We start from the raw sequence: 7159 nt of genomic DNA on the forward strand, positions 1-7159 counted from the left end.
AGCAAAATTACTTCAAATTGCAATTATAAAGATATATCTAGATATATAATTTTTAGGTTTAACTGATTGTATAAAATTAAAATTAATTTGTCGTCTAGATACTATTGATGAAACTTTTGAAAGTAGTTTAGAGTATCATTATACACCTTTGCCACGTATAGGTGTAGCTGCATCACAAATTTTGCTAAATATATTAAGCAGAATGAAAATTCCGATTTCTAGTGATAAATTATTACCATAAATTTTAGATAATAATAAAATAATTTCAAAATTAAAATCAAATTCGAAAATTCAAAAACAAAATTATGATAAACGTTCTAAAGATTTACCATTATTAGAAAACAATGAAAATGTCTTAAGATTTACCATTTTAGAAAAAATAAAAAATGGGAAAAGAGAATAATAGTAGAAAAATATAATGATAAATAAATCTTATGAAGAAATAATAGAAGGAGATAATAATCTTATGAAGAAATTTGATCGAATTAAAAAACCCGAACCTCGGCCACCTGTTTTAGATACAAAGCGGACAGTTGTCAATATATCCGACCGTGAGTTATCTGAACAAGAAACATCAGTTCTCGCAAAAGCAGGAAATTACGCTATCACTCCCAGAAGCATACCTATTGAGGATATTATTGCGAATGTCGAATCCAGCATCTGGAACCTAGAACCCAGAGATGCAGAGGATGTTTGAGCAGAGACATCTAGAATTTTGAAAAATGCAAAACCACCTAAGAGCAACATCACTAGAGACGAAATGCAAGCCCTCAGAAATCTTAGCAAGGACAAGGGTATAACTATTTTGCCCGCAGACAAGGGAAATGCAACTGTAATCTTGAATACTATAGATTACCATAATAAGATAGATGGTTTGTTGGGCCCTGAGACATATAGGATTCTAACTAGAGATCCAACTGCCAGGATACTACGACAAACCACGCAGTTAATAAAACAGTCTTCTTTAACACCTGATGTGCAGAAGAGGCTATGCAAAACAGAAGCTTTACCATCAAGGCTATATGGTTTGCGAAAAATCCACAAAACCGAAGTTCCACTTCGGCCCATAGTCAGTGCCATCGGATCACCCACATATGAACTGGCTCGTCACTTATCGGACATTATGCAGTCGCATATAGGACAAACCGATTCTTTTGTGAGAGATTCGGGACATTTTGTGGATAAAATCAAAGACATCCTACTGACGCCAGATGATATTCTTGTTAGTTTTGATGTCGTATCACTATTCACCAACGTACCACTAGACCAAGCTCTGGAGCAAATTAAGTCGAGGTTCCCGGATGACATCACCAAGCTATTCCATCATTGCCTAACTACAACATATTTCCAGCAAAATAATATATTTTATGAGCAAAAAGATGGTTGTAATAGCTGTAATAGCCAATTTTTATATGGAGGCATTTGAGGAAACAGCACTTAGAACTGCAACAAAAAGACCCAGTTGCTGGCTGCGCTATGTGGACGATACCTTCGTAATTTGGAAACACGGAATAGACGTACTTAATATTTTCCTCCAACACCTAAACAGCATACACCCCAAAATCCAATTTACGATACTTACGATTACGCTAGCCTTCTTGGGTGTACTAGTCAACAGAGGACAAGACCTAAGCTTGGGACACAAGGTGTATCGGAAAAACACCCATACCGATTTCTACCTGCACAATAATTCAAATCACCATCCCGGTCAAAAAAGAGGGGTCATTCCTAAAAACACTTGTTGACAGAGCCCGCCGAATCTGTGAACCTCTACACATCACTGAGGAATTAGAACACCTAGACAGAGCCTTACAAGCCAATGGATACCGAGAGCAGATGATCAGACGAGCCATAAGACCTAGGAGACCTGTTGAAAGGCAAGAGGGAGAAAATACACATCCCAGTGGGGTAGCATTTCTTCCATACATCAGAGGGGTTACTGACCGCATTGGAAAATTATTAAGAAAGAGGAACATAAAACCGATCCTCAAACCCACTCGAAAGATACAAGAACATCTCCGCTCGGCTAAAGACCCACGAGATCCACTCTCCTCCGCTGGGGTCTATAGAATTCCGTGTTCTTGTGACTCAGTATATGTTGGTACTACAAAACGTAGTATTAATACACGTTTGACTGAGCACAAAAGATCTTGCCGTCTCGGACAAACAGAGAAATGAGCCCTGGCCGAACACACAATAACACAGAAAGATCATCAATTCTGTTCAATAATACGGAAGTCCTTTCAACAGGGAATCATTACTTTGCAAGACTACATCGTGAAGCGATTGAAATCCACAAACATAAGAACAATTTCAACAGAAAAGAAGAAGGGCTTCACATTAACAAAATATGGTACACGCTGCTCGATAATACAGAAATAAAACGTCCCTTCACCAGCGATCACAAGCAAACCACGCCCCCTGCACACCGCCTGGGCCAAGATGCTATAAAAGGCGCGCAACCCCTCCCCTCCGTAACAGTACCACAGTACCAGTCCAGTCGTCGAGTCGTTCACTTCGCCCTCGACCTCTACGCCACTGATGAAGGCTGCCGCAGATGCAGTCGAAAGCTATGGAGGCAACCACGGCCTAACAGCCCGCAAAACCGTTATTAGTCATAATACCGGCCGTGAAAGCCTACACAATTTTATCAGACCATATATAGTCAGGAATTTATATGGTAGTAAATTTAGAATAAACAGACATGTTTAATAAATAAAACAAAAATACCTTTTGATAAAGAAAATAATTATGATAATTGTAATTATATCTATGAAGATCTTTTAATAACCGATAATGACAATGATGTCGAAAATGGTATTGTCTTTGAAAATGATAATATCGTAATAATAATATCATAATTCGATGTCATCTGGTAGTTTATTAGTAGAATGCGAAGATATAAATTTAAATAAGAACAACAACAACCCAACCCTATAGTGTAACTAAAAGGTCCAACTCGTAGTTCTAAAAGAAAATACTTTCCAGACTATATTTCTTATTAAATAAAAGAAGGAGCGTGTTGTATAATATAAGTTACCTTAGTTATAGATATTATTATAATTAGATAGTTGGCTTGGTCATAACAGTTAATTGTTTAGTTGTATTTGACATATAAATTCATGTAATTATCTTTCTATGTTTAATTAATACACATCGTCTTACTGACGGTTTATCCGTTAGTAAAGTACAACACAAATTGAATAATAGTTTAAAACTTAGAATATCGCCATGGTCTAGCATTTTTATGTTAGAATAGCTTGGCTATCCCAAAATATAGGTATTGTTTTTCCGATGCAATATGTATGCCTTCTGCCAGAATATGCACACCGGTTTCAATAAAATTCAAATGTGTTTAAAATATTGTTTTGTTTTCAATGTTTTTAATTCAGTTCAGTTCTTGGTCTTACCCTCACCATCTTTGTTCCCATCAAATTATTTAGCTAGTAAAGTATGGCATGTAAAAATACCTTTACAAAAAGATAAATAGAAATAATTTCAATAAATCAATAAGTTAAAAGGGAAATATATCAATACGCCGGTTTACCACCGCGCCAATACTTTTTAGGTGCGATTCTCAGTATTACGTGCCACCACCGTCACGTCGAGCCGCTTCACTTGCTTCCGGCCCTCACGGTAAATATTCTTAAATTGCCAACGTTGAACATATTCACAGTACCAGTAACGTTGCCGTCGCGCTTTGGCAACGTCCACTTCCCATTTACTTCATGCTTTCTGTCGAGATGTGACGGTGACGGTACGTTATAGTGAGAATTGCGCAAGCGAATAAATAACTCTTAACGCCATCTACTAGCTGACACATAAATAAATGTATCGGAAACTTACTGATATTAGTTGTAAGGCTACTGATGCAATACCAAATGAACATACAAGGAAGTCTAGCAGAGTAACGTACTTAACTGCTTCATTCAAGGATTGTACAAATCTAGAACAAAAATGTTTACCAATACATCTTAAAAATTTCTATGTGAATACCCAATAAGGTCCTGGTGCTGTTTAATATACCACTTTATTTTGAAAATTATATCTTGCTCGTCTTTTTCAAATGTCATTGATTCTCTAAAGCTTACTCCAAGAACTGTTAACTTTAATGATGCTATATTTATTAAAGAATAGAGTGAAATTGATGTGGATATGCTAGTAGGCATAACTATTAAAGCTAATATGGCATTATAAACTAAAATAATTATTTTGTGGTTGTTCCTGTTAAATGGAAAATATATTTCGTAAAATACTGGATATTTTTCCATGTCGAATTCCGAAATTCCAAATCGTTTTACATTCAAAAAACCTTGAACCAATATGCCAAACCAAATAGCCAAGACAGAGCAAACGACGGATATGTTTACCAACCAGTTGTAGTAATGGAAAGTTTTAAAAACACTTAAAATTTTAATATTAGAAGTTTCCATTTCTTCCTTTTCTAATTCGATAAATTTTTGAAAATATAGAGGAATTTTATTTTTCTTGTATATAAAAGCTTTAGCCGCAATTACTGTGCCACAAACTGCTATGGATGCGGCGTTAATTATTCTATCTGGTGATTCGAATCTCCTGACTAATCTTCCACATTCGATACCATGCAGTAAAACAAAGAGAATTATTTGTATTTGTGTAAAAAAGGCGTAAAATTTATAGAGATGTTGTTTACACGGTGAAATAATAAATTTAGACGACCACATTCCACACATCAGCATAAAGAGTTTTGTCAAAAATATTGAACTTTTCATTGTTCACACGGCTCTATTCTCTTTTTATAATATGGAAAAGGAAAACTCAATTGTTTTACTTTGCAATTATATGGGAATATTGATGTTTCGTAATTACAGTTTGCACTATGTGTGTGTTTTCCTCAGCAAGTCAGCTAAAAGTATAGCAGGAAGTAAAATAAAGAGGTAGGTCAGCGTATAATTTTATATTTTTTAATGACTAGTTTCCCGTTTTATATTTTGTTGCGATTTTTTGCAGTTTAATTAAACTCTTTCTTTAATAATACCCCTAGAATATTTGAATACAAATGGTTGTTAATGATAAATAACTGTAATATAGCCTGCACTTGATTAAAACGGTATTTTTCTATATCATAATGGACTTTTTCTTATATTTAAAGGAGTCTTAATCAGAATTCTACTTTAAGACAAATGTAGAACTTTTTATATAGCAGTCCAGAAGCGCTGCATTAAATTAATTAAAATAAAGACAATGATGATATTTATTGTGCCAAATTAAATTTAATAAATTATTTTGCTTGACAAGCTCTTATAGCACTATACTGTATAGTATTTAGGAACACCATCCTTTCTCAGATCCAAAGGGGTCAGCGCCAGACCCAGACTCAATCACTTATGGCATGCTTCTGAATACCCCCATAATATTCAAACAAGCTCTTTTTCAATTGTATAATAAACTTTGGAATAGAGGACACTTCCCAGATTAATGGAGAATGGCAATAATTATTCCCATCCTAAAAGATGGTAAAGGTCAACAACTAGGACGAGCGGATGAATCCAGAGTGCATCGTCTTCGTATTGGGCATACTAAAAACTAAAATACCTCCAAATGTAAAAGAGAAATACCTCCAATGTGCATAGTTTGTGATGCTGAGTTGACAGTAACTCACATTATATGTGAATGTCCTCAAAATACGGTAGAAAGAAATAGATTCGATATACGTAGTGAAATTCGGGAAAATTTAACTGAAGAAGAAAAAATTTAAAAATATTTTGTAATTTATGACAGATATTAATAGATACCACCAACTGTCATACTCGCCTGTGATACTCTAATCCAACTGTGATACTGTGATATAAATAATTACCTATTTTTCTTGTTGTTTGTTTCTCTACTTTTTTGTGTTTAGTTTTTTGATCTTTTTGCCACTCAACTTGAAATGTTTATGTCAATGTAGATTTATAAATTTTGAATTCTCCTTATGGCTAATGATCCTGGCGATCGATGCCTAGGGAAAAAAAGAACATCCTAAAATAAGAATGCAAAATATGCACATGTTACAGGAAATATCCGATTTCGGGTCATTTTAGTTTGGCCTAGGACATACTACAAGTTCCTATCGTTGTTAAGAACTTAGCAAATTTCTTAGGCCGTACTAGTATGTGTTCTATTCAGCAAATTATTAATATAAATAATTTAGGAAGAATCAATCTAAACACGATGTTGCTCTGATGCTTATTCTACACCGTACAACAATGATAAGTATATCACATATATCTTTCCCTAAAATATAGATATTCTAAAAAACATTTTATGATTTTTAATTTTATGATATATTAAAAAACTAATCTATGAAAGAACTAAATTCATAATACATGGTGTCCCAGAAATAAGTGCAAATGTATCTAAATTAAATGTTAATAGCAAACGTGAATGGGAAATTAGGTCTAATGATGAAATTTCACCTACATTACAGTTTTTATCGAGTTTATTACAAACAGATGTAGGCTGCTGGAATCACTCGATTATAAATGCATAAATAAAAACATTCCCAGAAAAAAATTGCCATCTCATCTAGTTACACATAATAAAAATTGTTTATATTGTAAAAGTAATCATAACTTATTTCCATGTAAAGATTATTTAGCTCTTTCAGTTGACAGGCGCATACAAGAGGTTAGACGTTGTGAAACTTGTCGCCATCAACTCTGAATGTTTATTTCGTGGTTGTCAAGTTGGTGGAAAAAGACATAATACCTTCCTACATTTAAATAAGCAGAGACCTTGACCATCTTATTCTCAAAATTCTAACAATAGACGACAACAGGATAACCAAAATATACGAAATAAAAATACAATAAGCGGTATGGTTAACCCTACAACGATATTGTACGTAAAATTTACGTGTACTTCCGCAATGTCTTTTGTACATTACTTCCGCACGTTTATTACCAAAAATCTCCGATAAATACTACCATCTTTTATAAACAGTGGATGAGTAACACGTGCCTGAATAAAAGTGAATACGTACAATTTACGTCCGATACCATTTATGTACTAAAGTGGGTGTGTATATTTTATGTGTCAATACCAATAAAGAACAGATATTTTTTCTAAATTTTGTGACTCTGTGCTATATATTCTGATAAGAAAAGGTCTATCTGACAAAGAACTTGAAGAGTTGATA

Source organism: Sitophilus oryzae, unplaced genomic scaffold (genome assembly GCF_002938485.1).
Source record: "Sitophilus oryzae breed Bouriz unplaced genomic scaffold, Soryzae_2.0 scaffold_169_pilon_pilon, whole genome shotgun sequence".
NCBI lineage: Eukaryota > Metazoa > Arthropoda > Insecta > Coleoptera > Curculionidae > Sitophilus > Sitophilus oryzae.